Source organism: Apteryx mantelli, chromosome 4, assembly GCF_036417845.1.
Source record: "Apteryx mantelli isolate bAptMan1 chromosome 4, bAptMan1.hap1, whole genome shotgun sequence".
Classification (NCBI taxonomy): domain Eukaryota; kingdom Metazoa; phylum Chordata; class Aves; order Apterygiformes; family Apterygidae; genus Apteryx; species Apteryx mantelli.
In genome coordinates, this window is record NC_089981.1 from 46,680,373 (window position 1) to 46,694,059 (window position 13,687).

Here is a 13,687-nt window from a genome sequence, read left to right on the forward strand (position 1 = left end):
ATCCCAAACAAGAATTCCAAAACCACCTGACACTGACACTATTTTATTCCTCTGACTTTGGTTTTAAGTTAGAGCAGTGACAGAAGCAGCGTTAGAAACAGCCATTGCACATTTTAAGTGCTGCCCAAGACTTGAGAAACTCAGAGCTTAGACACAGTGGAAGACTATTAGAAGCACACTGTATTCTGGGCTAGTAACTGGTGGCTGACAGTGTGGTGGATGGTGGTTTAAGGTGTCCCTCACAGTTATCCACATCCCTAACGAATCAAACAGCCCTCCCTGCCTGACAGGGCAGGTATGAGAACCTTCTTGTTCTCCAGGCTCCTACTGCACCCACAAAAAGTGCATTTCCTTGCCATGAAGATGATCTGCCCTTGAAGGAAAGCAAAAGCTCTTGGTATTCACCACATAGCACTTAAACACTCCTACATATGCAGCAGGCCCACTTTCAAGTTGACTCTCACTCCTGTCCCAGTGCAGGAAATATGGACTTCAACCAGTTTTATATTTCAAATAGCTAAAAGGGGTCTAGAGATACAATCTTTAATCACTGCCACTGCCTGAAAGAGATGGGAACAGAAAAGTACATATAGAGACGATCTTGAATCCAATTCAGCTTCAACACTTTAAAGTATAATTTTGCCATGCTGCTTTATTTCACTGTACTTTTTTAATAGGATGCTTGTATTATTTTACTTGATTGACTTAGAAATAAATTACACGAAGCTTCAGTTTCTCAGCAACAGACATAAGCGATCCTTTCAGGATACATCATTATTACAAGCGAACTCCCCTGACATTACCGCTTACCTCTTTTCATGAACTTCTTCCCTCCCCTAAGTAGACGGACCATCTCTACACATAGTGACATTAGCTGTTGTTATGTCTCAGGAAATACATTTGAGTTTGGATATTTTTATTGGCATTTGTTTTGAGTCTTTTCTCTGCACTGCTGGTTAGCAGATTGCTGAGAATGTAGGGCTGTGAAAGTAAAATAAGCTAAGGGAGAAACAGGCAAGGTGACTTTTCATAAAGCTTGGTTCTGACTTTTCTCTGCAATGATCAATAACTTAAAGTTTATACTGATTTGTTTTAAAGTCACACTGAGTTATTTGTGAGCAGGTCCATAAGAAGGACACAGATTCAATTCCCACACCCCACAGAAACACAGATTCTCCTTTCCTCCCTCTTTTACCCTAGTTCAAGTGAGCTCTGATACCTGGAGATCAAAAATGACTAGAACAACCAGCCGGGAGCAAGCAGGAAAAAAAAAAAAATCTAAGCTTCTTCAAAACTTCTTGAAGCTCCTGTACCTAGAGATTTAACCCCTAAATCTCACATACAAAACAAGACAGATTATTTGCAAATCCTAAGAACATAAAACTGAAGAAACAAAACAGCATCAACAGTAAAAGACTCTGGGCACATTTCACTTTTTTTTATTTTGTATTTATTTCTCCTCCCCTGCCTTCTCAGCTTAAGACTTCAAATCATGCATCTGCAATGATCTTACATAGAGGAAACTGAGGCAACTGCCACAACAAAAGATGGTATATGCGTAAGGAACACACATTGAAAGAAATCATTTTGTCAGAAGGAAAACTGTGAACCTTTTTTATACTGAAACGTTCTACACAGTGCTTATATCTGATATGCAGTTGGTTTCAAAAAAAAAAAAAAATTCTCCCCTCAAACACACAATTTCCTAGCAATCAGAACATGACTCCACTCACATCTTGTCACGTTTAGAGTGAGCCCATCTAAAATAGCCATGAGCATTCCCACTCCAGTGGGGCAAAAGAGGAATTCAGCACAAGTAACGGGCTTAGCAAAAAGAATCAGTGGCTTATTCTACATGCAATAAAACAGAAGCTGAAGGAAATCTTTTCATTTTTGGCTTCAAGCTGGATGTACTATTCAACCAGTATGTTAAGGTTTTTCTTTCACAGTATAAGTCAGCAGCTCATCCAAGGCCATAAAACAGTATCTTCCTCATGTATATTTTTGTTGTCCCATACCATCAGAATTAACAAGCATTCAGAGAAAGAAAAAAAAATCCCTTTACTATCAGGAGCTGAACAAAAGCAAAGCAAAACAAAACAAAGCAATTCTCTTATAGCATAAAAACTGCTCTTACTATTTGTGAATACTCATTGCACTTTAACAATCAGGAGATGAAGATTTACTGCCCTCTCCTCCCCCTCCTTTTTTTTTTCCCCCCTTCTTTTGTTAACTGTGTAGACACTCAGCATTGAGAGCCCCTCATACACAGGAATGATACTTAGCTCGACTGACTGACCCACATGCACTGCCCAGAGCTCAAAATCTATATAAGCTGGGGGGCTTCTAAAGCATATTTACTGGAGTCATCAGCATGCAGAAAGGCCTGAACCAAAACTCTCTATTATAATACATACAGACCACAAGTACATACAGTTTCTGCTTCAAATAGCTCACAATCCAGTTAATCAATACAACTTCTACTGAGAGGCAAATTCAGGAGACAGGGAATGCCTGCTTTGACTCACATTTCAGACTGATTAACAAGAGGCAACAATTTAAAGAGTCATACACTTGCAAATAAAACAGAAACAACACAATATTAAAGAAAAAGAAAGAAAAGAATTCTGGAGCAATACTGTGTTATTTCTACACTGTAATGCTGCTTTTGATTACTAACCACAAGAACCGCAAAGACAATCTTTCAAACGGGAACTAAGCGCTGCTGCTTTTACAGCCCAGGCAGCCTCTGCGGCAGCCTCTACCACGGCACCAAAGTTCCCAACTAGCTTCAGAAGGGAGCTGCTCTGACTCCCCTTAGGTCGCTTCCACTCTAAGGGTTTGCACTATCGAACCAGGGAGAAAGGTGCTGATTTCCTCCAGGCTGTTGCAAGGGCCTGTGAGAGAAGAAACAGAGGTGAACACTACAGCTACTCCTGGTGGCATATTAAAAGCATAAAAACCCACAGCTATGGAGGTGTAAAACTGCCTACAAAATTATTTGCATGAGTTAAAAAGCCTGGGGAAAGCAGGACAGACTCTCTGTAGAGACAGAAACCCAGAAAAGAAACAGGAGCAGTAGGGGAAATCTCTACCGCACTTCCAAACTGGTTTTCCTTTCAGCGACAGTACTGCAATAAATAATTCATCCTTTAATGGAGAAGGGGGGGGGGGCGAATCTTTATCTCGAGACATTTTTTAAAAGCGACACAACGCGCCCCACGAGGGCGGCAAGTGCGAAGGTTCCAGAAGTCGCGGTTTGCGCGGCCGCGGAGGCGCGGAGCAGCCCCCCGTCTCCCGCCGCCGGGCAGCCGCCGCCGCGCCCCCGCGGGGCCCGGCCGGGCCCGAGCCGCCTCCAGCCCGGCCGCGGGGCGGGCGCCGAGCAGGGTGCCCCGCCGGGCCGGCGGCAGCGCCGCCGCGGGGATGCGCGCGTCCCGCCGCCGCCGGGTAACGAGCGGAGGCTGCGACACGCCGGCGGCCCCCGTCCCACCCCCCGGTGAGCCGCGCCGCACCGCGCCGCCGGCCCCCCGCCCCGCGGACTGCCGCCCCGGGAACGGCGCATCACCTTCATGCTGGGGCTCCCGGAGCGCGGCGCGCTGGGGACGCAGGGCGGCCGGCGGCGGCGGCGGCTGGGTGCCCGGCTCGGCCGACGCTGGGGCTCCGGCTCCTCCCGCCCGATGTAAACACACAGCGGCGGGAGGGGCGCGGGGGGCAGCGCCATGGCAACCCCGGCCGGAAGAGGAAGCGCCGGGGTCAGGGGCCGCCATCTTGGCGGGGGCGCCCGGCGGAGGCGGCGGCGCCCGGCGGAGGCGCCCCGCCGCGCCGCGTGGGGAGGGGGGTGTCCCGCGGGACCCCGCGCACGGGCGGCAGCGTCCCGGTCCCGGTCCCGGTCCGCAGAGTTGCGGTAGGGAGCGAGGGCGAGGCCCCGCGGCGGCGGGGGGCTGCTCGCGGCGCCGCAGGGAGCCGGCGTGAGCGGCGAGGGCCGGGAGCGCCCCGCTTCGTTTCGGAAGCGGAGCCACCGGCTGGGGACGGGTCCCGCGCTCTGAGCGATCCGCCCAGGGATGCCCTCAAAACTGGGAAGTTGCCCCCCGAAAAAGATCACGCTTGTGCTCACCCTTCACTGAGAAGTTCAGCCATCCACGCCGTTGCTTATGCTGTAGTAACGGTTTGCATTTCATGCCACTTTGACAGCAGCTTACGTTAAAGCACTGTACAAAATAGAAATGAAGTGTAACATACTCGTTACCTCAGATTACCACCCCCAATTTACACCTGATAAAAATGGAACAACGGGGAATGAATTGACCTGGCTATAGTCGTCAAACAAGAAAGTTTTGTCTAGCCGAGAGCAGAAACCTGCTCTCTGGGCTCCAAGTTCTGACCTTTTCACTATTTGCGTGCCTTCATTTAACCAATTCTACACAAATACTTAGTTACTAGGAGGGGTCAGGGCTTTCTAGCCCTTTCTCACGTTATCATCAGCCAGTGTATCACATGTCTCTGGCCTGTAAAACGGGGCTGCATCTACTGCTGCTACTTCACATGAAAGCATATTATTTGGTGGCAAAGATAAAAGACACTCCAGAAATAGAGTCTCTGGAGTGTAAAGTTTTCTTTCTCATGTATTGCTCTAAAATTATCCTAGGGCACAGCCATACACATGGATAGAAGGATACTGCTAGTGAATCGTTTGATGCAATGAGTGACATCCAGACAAAGCAACAAAAAGATAAGGGTGGTTAGAAAGTAATAGTTCTTGGAATTGGCGGATAAAACAACTTTAAGCAAATGAAGGTGAGCAAAGTTCCATTTTCTTTGATCTAGAATTGTTCTACAGGTGAATGCTGAGTTATGTTACACAGTGAACATAACTACAACTTGACAAGTGGTTGAATCCAAAAGAGGAAACATTCCTTTTGTTCCGTTTTTCTCTTTTGCTGAGACACTTGCAACTTCTTCTCTAAGGAATATTCCCTTGACCACAGAGTCTTCTAAAACATTCTTCTGTACAGTGGACCCTATTTAGTCAGAAACTACAAAGGGAAAAAAGGAAAGGAATGGGCTTAAAGGCCAGAAATGCCTTCTCTCAGTGCAAAGTGGAAGAAAATAAAGCAGTTAAATTTTTTAGTTTCATACTGTCTTTTCTAGTCTACAGAGCCTCCTTGGCAGTATAGGTAGAGTAGTACCCTAAGACTAGCTTTCATTCATCAGTTAAATAGGGAAGTCATGAAACACACCGGAGTAATTCCCTTGCCCCGCTTGGGCTGAGGTCTCCAGAGGCCCCTTTTCTTTGCTTCTCACAGCAACACACCCATGCCTTAAATCCTGGATCTTAAATCTGGATCATGGCTCAGAGAAATATCCTTCAACCCTTTCCTGGCACAGGTTTCCATAACAGAATTTACAGTTTCTTCTGCAAACATACTTGATTTTAAGCATGTGTGTCTTCTCAGAAGACCAGTAGTGCTGTTTATGTAAGCTACTGAGTCCAGGGAAGGTTGCGCAGACCATACTGATTTCTACACATACATACATGTGTGTATATGTAAACATAAACAATATGTGTGTGTATGTGTGATATTACCTTTCAAATAGGTGCATAAAAAGCTTGAAACCAGTGACAAAATACTTTGACTTTCAGATTTGGTAACAGTACGTTTCTAGACAACTTTTTGCAAGAAAATAAATACAGTTTTGTAAAAGTTACATTCTTTATATAAGGGTGAGTGTGTGAGAGAGAGAGAGAGTGTGTGTGTGGCATACTTGGGCATAATTTTTGCTGTATAGACTGAAACACAAAAGCTTTCTGGATACAGCACCTTAGAGAATGGACTCAGAAGTATTTGTTTCATTGCTGGTAGAGGCAGAGAAACACAGCTGCTGTAATATGGAAAACAGAAGCTTCTCCTAAGGAATACTTACTTTATTAAATCTTAGCTAAAAGCTTCCTCATGACTGGATTTGAAGAGGCTGTGCAGTAGCATAGAGGGGAATAATAACCATCCTACAGCCTAATCTGTTAAATCATGTTAGAGTGCTTTGTATCTAGACTTGGAAAGTGGGGAGAGGGAGAGAAATGGTCTCGTACCCTCTGACAGGTATGTGGGAGATGAGGCATAAGAGTCGAACTAGTGGGAAGCAGGCAAAGCACTGGCTCCATCCACGCTTGTCAAGCCTCATCCCATTGGTGCCAGAAAAAGTGCCTGTTTCACTGTGTCCAAAGCTAGGACTATATCCCTCCTATCTGTAGCGGTGCCCAACTCCTGGACCCCGCATGGCATATTCAGATGGTTGATCTAATCTGTGATCCAGTTGCATCTAGCTGGCAGGGGAAGAGGACAGGGTGATGCTGCACTGCAGAGCGAGAGCACAGTCTATCTTGAGATCCTAGGCTTGCAAGAAGCTTTACTAGGAAGCACACTCCTCAGGTACAGCATAGCATAATGGCACTTCCCTTTCATGTGCGCTAACTTTAGGAGATCAGATTTCAATGCTTTTTGCCTAAACTGGTGGCCAGAGACTCACTCAGAGATACGAGTCTGAGGCAAAGACTGAGATTTGAAATTTCAGCCCTACAATGACAGTGCTTTCCCCCTTATATGTATTTTAACATATTAAGATAATTAATGATTATTGTAAAGCATTCATTTGGACTGAGACATTAGAGATAACTGATGGCAAAATCAGACTGCAAGGTTCTATTTCACCTTCCCAGGCAAGCCACCACAGTGCAGATGACTGGTATCGTAAAGCAGCATTACCCTGCGTTGTTACCCCTGTTTACTTTCACAGTCTTTTCAGCCCATTACCTATGTCATGCACTTGTCCTGTGTGGCATTTGAACAGCCTTCACATTGCCTGCTGTTAAATTGGAAAATGCAGCATGAAACAAATGTAAGTACCATGTGGCATAAGATGGAAAAAAAATAAACGGTAATAATTCATTGTAACAGGTGGTCATGACATGATAGCAGTAGTTGGCTCATGTGCTACTGGTAAAAATTAAATTATTTCCGGACAAATAATGTAGCCGCTAAGTGACAGCTCCTTGCTCTGCCACAGATGTTTTCTATGGCACTTGATATCTCATTCAGATCCAGATCTATGATGTTGTATAGGCAACTAACTGCTATGTAGGTTCTTGATTTAGTTGCCTTTATACTTTCATACATCTGAACTTCATTTTCAGAGGGAATTTTAAAAATTATTCTTTTTATTTGGATTGGAGTGTTCTCTAATATCCAGATATGCAATGCAGGTAGCAACTCCATATGGTCCAGGAATGTTGTGAGGGTGAAGTGCAGAAAGAGAGACTCTCAAATCCTGCTGTAATCAGCTATGTAACTGTAAGATAAACAGTTTCAGAGTAGTTATATCAATACATAAGAGTCTTTCACTGAGATGACACATAAGGAAAGATTACTGCTTACATTTTTTACAAAGTTGTGGCTGATTCATTTGCTGGATGTTCTTGAGGTGCTTGATAAGGCTAGTGGCCAGTTTATTTTCTCAAGCTAAGGGAGGATTTCTTGATCTGGTGCAGGGAGGTCTGGAGGAGCTGTGAATGCTACAGTCATTATGAATTAGTGGCTGGTAATGGCCCAATCCTGGAACATACTCCTTTTGAATGCTTGTCCCTATTTCATTAAAACATCAATAAATCATAGCGGTATAACAAAAACCTAGACAATTTGTGATTCAACTGTGCTGCTGGATGCCACAAATCCTATGTGTAAAGAGGAGCGTTCAGAGGTTCATAGTTCTCTATTTGCTCTCTCCTGAGAGGAGCCTCTGGCACTCAAGCTGAAGAATTTTGAATAGTCATGTGGTCTAGGGGTTATTCCCTGGGAAGATTGCAATGTTTCACACTGCATTTTAGTGTCAGGTGCAAGGGGTGGGTGTGGGTGTGGGTGTGTTTAAAAGCAAAAGTGCAGCTCAGTGTTGCATGAAATAAAGACAAGCCATGGTTCTCCCTGAGCATAGGGAAATCTCGTCGCCAGGCAAGACAAGAAGTTTAAGAAGGGTGATAGAATCAACTGTAAATGACCAGCATATTTTTGAATGCCTGTTAAGGGATGGTAACAATAGGAAGTTTATACTGTTAATAGTTTTGGAAGTTCATTATAGTTGAATTCAACATCTTATTGCCTAGTTTTGTGCATATAACTTCTGGGTATTGCAGAGAAAGGAAGAAATTGTGACATTTCCAAATAATCTATTACACTCTTCATGCTTAAAGCAGATTTGGTGACAGTAGATAATTAAAAAAATGGATACTTATAAGGGTACTGCTGCACAAATTAAAGCAAGAAGCAGAAATGTTTGAAGGCTCTTGAAATCTAAGAAACAGGAAATACTTTTCCATCAATGTCTTTGTAGTATCTGTGCTAGAGAACAAATCTGTTTAGTAAAATACCTCATAATAAATATAATATGTGCATTAATGTGCTCATGACTGAACACCTGTGCTGCATCATTTTGGCAATAATAGGAAGGATGGGGAATATACAGCCCAAAAGATGTCCCTCATGCATTTGTACATCTTAACCCCTACTGAGAATAGAACAAAAAATTGGCAAGGGGAAGAAAGATTAAACTAGCTAGCCTGTTTTCACTGTCTGAGCTGAAAGGCAAAATATAAACAGCAGAGTAAAAATCTTCTACTTGACAGATAATGACTTTTAAGAATGCATTATTTTTAACTAGAAAGCTGTTCTTCATGGATGTTGGACGGCTTGAGAAATTTGACATTTTTGTCTTAGGGTTTTTTTTTTTTAAGCTTTTGTTGATGATGAGCAAGTGAAAGCCACACCTTCGTGGCTGTCATACCTCCACTGTGAAGTACCAAGCAACTTTAGAAAGTATTTGCAGAAGGGCGTAGCAGAGAGTGCTGCAGGCAAGCCTTCCCAACTTGAGGATAGAGCTAGTCCTTCTGGTCATTTTTTTTGCATCTCAACTTCATGTCACTGTATCGATGCGAGATTAAAATAACAGCAACACTCACAGATTTGTTTCTTGTAACTACTTTTTACTACTGATGACTGTGACATTATCCTTTCTTAACAAGAGTGTTAAAAATAAGCTGGAAAACTATTTGTGGCTGACCTCAGTGTTCATGTTTTTAATATCCCTTTTCCCCCTCATCTTCTGTTGTTACATTACTAACAGGCTTGGGTATGTTAAATATAAATGTATTATTCTTGCAAGGGAATCCTAAGCAAGACTCTAAAGATAAGTGTGATTTATACAATACTGAAAAATGGCTGCAATAAAAGGAAAAAATCTATCAGCCCTCTTACTAAGCTGAAGTCAGCTAGCAATAAAGTAGATATGTGAAAAGAACTAAATGCAGATTGCTGCTTTGAGTAACAAATGGTACTTCGGCTTTAGTCTGTTACATTTTTCCTCTTCTTGAAAACTCCTTATTTAAAATCCATTTTTAACTTTATTAAAGATCCTTCAGTACAAGGATACAACATTTACTCTTTACCTTCTAGAGCTGTGCTTATCATTCTGCATACTCCTCTGCAATGCAAATGCTTTCTGCTCAGTTGTGTAAAAATCCTGAACTCCAAATTGCAGCTTTGCTTATTCTGTCATTATTTTTGGTTCTTTGTTGTGTTTCTTAAAAGTTCTTTGAAAGAGCAGTGTTAAATGAGGCTGTTTAATGCGTGTGGCAGAGCCTTTCACAAACTATTACATGACACAAGAAAAGAAATACATCAAGGATAATATGAGGACACACAGAACTATGACCAAGGGCTACTTGTTCTCAGAGCACCAAGAAAGCCATTTTACTATGTCATGCAGTATTTTATGGTGTTTAAATTTTATGGCCAAGGTATTTCTAGAAGATGTCTTGCAGAGAGATTTTACAAAAAAGGTTTTATAAGGGCATACTGTTGGCTACCAAGGTTTCTTAGAGCCTAGTTTTTCCCCCGCTATTCAGCTTATCAGGCATATCCCTGCAAACAGAGTGCAAACTTGGTAGAAAATGCTACTACCTGGAAGGATAAGGTAAATGATAAAGAATGGTTATGTTAGGAACATAGTTAAAATAGTTGCATCTGCTGTTCATTGGATAATGTTGTTATAGGAGCATTCAAGGAATTAAAACCTTTCATAACTGAAGTCATACAAAATTCCTGCTAATTCCAATAGGACTAGACTTTTGCCTCAGATTGATAGGAATATATCAGATACCTCCTGTATTTAATTCCCATGCTGATTGAGAATTGTTTGTTCATATACTATACAGTTAGTTTTGCAGCATTGAGAAAAATACCTGACAAGATTTGAAAGAACTTTAAACCAAAACTGTGAATATACCTGTGCTTACATGGTTACAAAGTTAAAACCCTCTTGAGTTTAACTGAAAAATCTACAGAGATTCACCAGCCTTAGAAGCAATTGGGAGCTGCATTTCATAAAAAGCCATGCATTTGGCAATGAAAGCAGATTTTGATCGTTTTTAATTAGGAAAAAAGTGAAAATAAGCGGGTTTGAACTTTTGGGTTCACTTAAAGATGCCAGATTTCATATGCCTTTAGTTATAGCATATAGCCTGAAGGCAATTTTTTTTTTTTTTTTAAATGTAAGCTTCAGTGTCTTGTGACAGAAAGCTGTCTGTGCCAAAATGCCAGGATACATAACTGGATTCACATATGGGCTTCCCAGATTTCAGAAACATTCAGATTAATTTCTACTCTGAACCCATGCCAAAGACTCCGAACTGTACAGACAGCAAGGCTGCAAGCTCTGCTAGTGGATCCTGCTGACATTTGGAATCACCAGTGACTTATTTTCAGGATGCCAAAACAAGACTCTTGGTAATATTTCATCCATAACAAGAACAATAGAATTCATAGGGGTATCTCTATCCTTTCAGGGTATTTTTGACCTATTAGTGTTAAGCATACTTTTTTTTTTTTCTTTTACTACATGGGCAGTAAGATTCTTTTACAGGAAGGAGACGTTGCTGTACACAACGCTTGTAAAGCTATGGGGTTTCTTTAACCAGTGCTTCTGGCCCAAATCCTGTAATGAACTTGTCAACATCCCCTTTGTGTTCTCCCCTTCCTATAGTAAGCTTCTCAACATTGCTAACAACAGGGAGGAGCTGCTAACAACTAGCAACCTCCAAACTCAGGATCTGTGGTCCAGAAAGACTTGTATTCCAGCATAAATTATTCCTTACAGTGATAAGGCTTAATTAAATCCTGCCCTGGTTAATGTTCTGCTGAGTATCTGAGCTGGTTTTGGAGCAGGTGGACTTTTCCCCTCCCCTAGTCCTCCTGTGAAATATTTTCTTCTCTTTCTCTTGCCTTGCCACCAATGTGCACACACACATGTATATCCCACCAGTGCAGGTGGGAAAAGGTAAGCAATATGTCCCTTGAGACAGAGAAAAGGAAAGAGAAGGAAGTAAAAACCCTCTCCTTTACAGTTGTTAAACTGAGATAGTGGGCCCAGAGTAGAGGAGTACAAGGCCCTTCAATCCAGCCACTGGTAGGTTAAATGTAGGTAACACATGAAGTACCAGTATTTTAGAACTCTCATACCACCCTGTATATGTTAATCAAAAGCCTTTGGACACCACCTAAAGACAACTTTCTCCCAGCTTTTCTCCTGGCCATATGCTACAGGAATATATAAATATATAAATATTTGGAAAGAGGGTTTCCTCCTTCATCTTTGGCCCTCTCCACAGGTACTCTTCTTTGAAGATCACTACAGGAGTTCATTATGGCGGCTCTCACACATAGCACTTGGACTCTGGAACTATCTCCATAAGCCAGTATAGCTTGAGCAGACATTACTGCCCAACTAACATACCCACCTTCCTGGCTGTTAGGAAGTCAAGGACAATACACTGATGTTCCTCAAGCTCTCTCCAGTGCCCATTCACTGTCAGAGTTCCCCCCGACCCCCCTGAAGCTTAGCCTCAGGCCCTACTCTACTCATCGTCTCTGTAGAGGTATGTCTGTGCACACCAAACTGCTACTGGATATTTGTAGATAATTAACTGGTGTGTACTTCCCTGTACTTGCTATTAAGTAGTGCGAGCCAGAGGGTAACTTAATCACGTGGCGCTAGAGCAGCTAGACTTGGGATGCTAGTGGTAGCTTCTACATATCATCGGTGGAGCTTTGCTGCCTCTTTGACCAGCTCTGTAGCCCCTTCTGTATTAAGGGTCTGCAGTCTGGGATTGCAAGGATTTTACCTTACAGCCCAAATCTGCTAGAATGTATTGAATCCCAAAGGAGTGCCCTACATGCAGAGCACTTTCAGACTCTGACCCCTTATCGACCACTGCAGCTAAGATGCTTGTCAATATTTGCAAATGCGTAAGCTACTTCAGTGCAGTCCTGTGGATTTATGCAAATTGTGTTGCAGAAGTAGAGTGTGGTCCTAAAGTACCTGCTATCAAAAGAAGAGACAGTACCCTGATGATCATTCAGTGTCAGCAGTGCTCTTGGCGGCTGCTTCTCGCAGCTCATCAGGAAAAAACAATGCTTGCTGGGGCCATCCCAGAGTATGAAATCTTGACTTGTATCTGTCTTTCAGACTGCACAGCAGGAAAAGACTACATAAATATTTCTCCTAATGGCAGGTAGGCTGCAGTGCACTGATTCCATTACTCTTTAATAAATTAATTGTGTGGAAATTAGTACTCCTGGGAATGAGAGATTAATAGCAGTGGCTTGCTTCCCTGCTAGGCACCATGTGAACAACTCTTCTAAGCTCTACAGGCAAACCTGGATCTGTAACCTGCAATTCCAGATCTACCATTCCTACTTCAGCTTTAGCCACATGTCCTTGTCTGACATACTGCCCTATTACTACCTCTCCCTGCTCTTCTTTCCAGCCTGTTGATCCACATTTCCACCGCTCCAGATCAAACCCATATTAACGCTCCAACACACTTTTTGGAATAGTGACTGACAATGTTGTTGAACTTCCTAGTGAAACAGGTAGAAACTTTAACTACCTGGCAATCTACAGTGAAAAGAGAAATGTTATTATCTCATTTTGCTTTGTCAATGTCACTACGTTGATATAATAACTGACAGAGATGCTTCAGTTTTCACAGCAAGCACGCTTTGTATAGTTTTAAATACTTTCTACGTTCAACAGTTTCTGCTCAAAATATAAATTTTTAGTGAGAGCAGCTGACAATACATATTAAAATTGATAGGGAAGTCTAATCACTAGGCAAAAATTTTATAAAAATCCTAACTTCCACAGGAACAGGGCTGTGTTCAAACTGCCTAGTATGTCAGGCCAGGGCAAGTGTCAATGCCTGGTATGGTGTCTAATCCCAGCAGGTGTTAAGCACTTCAAACAAACTATTTGTAATCCCAGAACTGCTAGTACTAGATAAGGGACAGGTATATGTATGCCCTTATTAGGTCTAACATGCCATCTACATGTAGCTTCTGCAGCCTATGACCAACACAGATTTTGCTAGCTGCCAAAAGTGACTCCCTCTTTACTGAGTAAAGTTTAGGACCAGCTCCAGTCTTCAGGTTTGGTAAATGAGTTCTAATGGGCCTTCTTTCCTTTCTAGGTGCTGGTCTCACTTTGGGAAGAACAGGGGGCGCTCTGATAACATCTTTGAGCAAAAGCTGCATGAAAGAGGGAACAATTCAGTATCAATTAACCATGCACAGGGGATACTGCATGA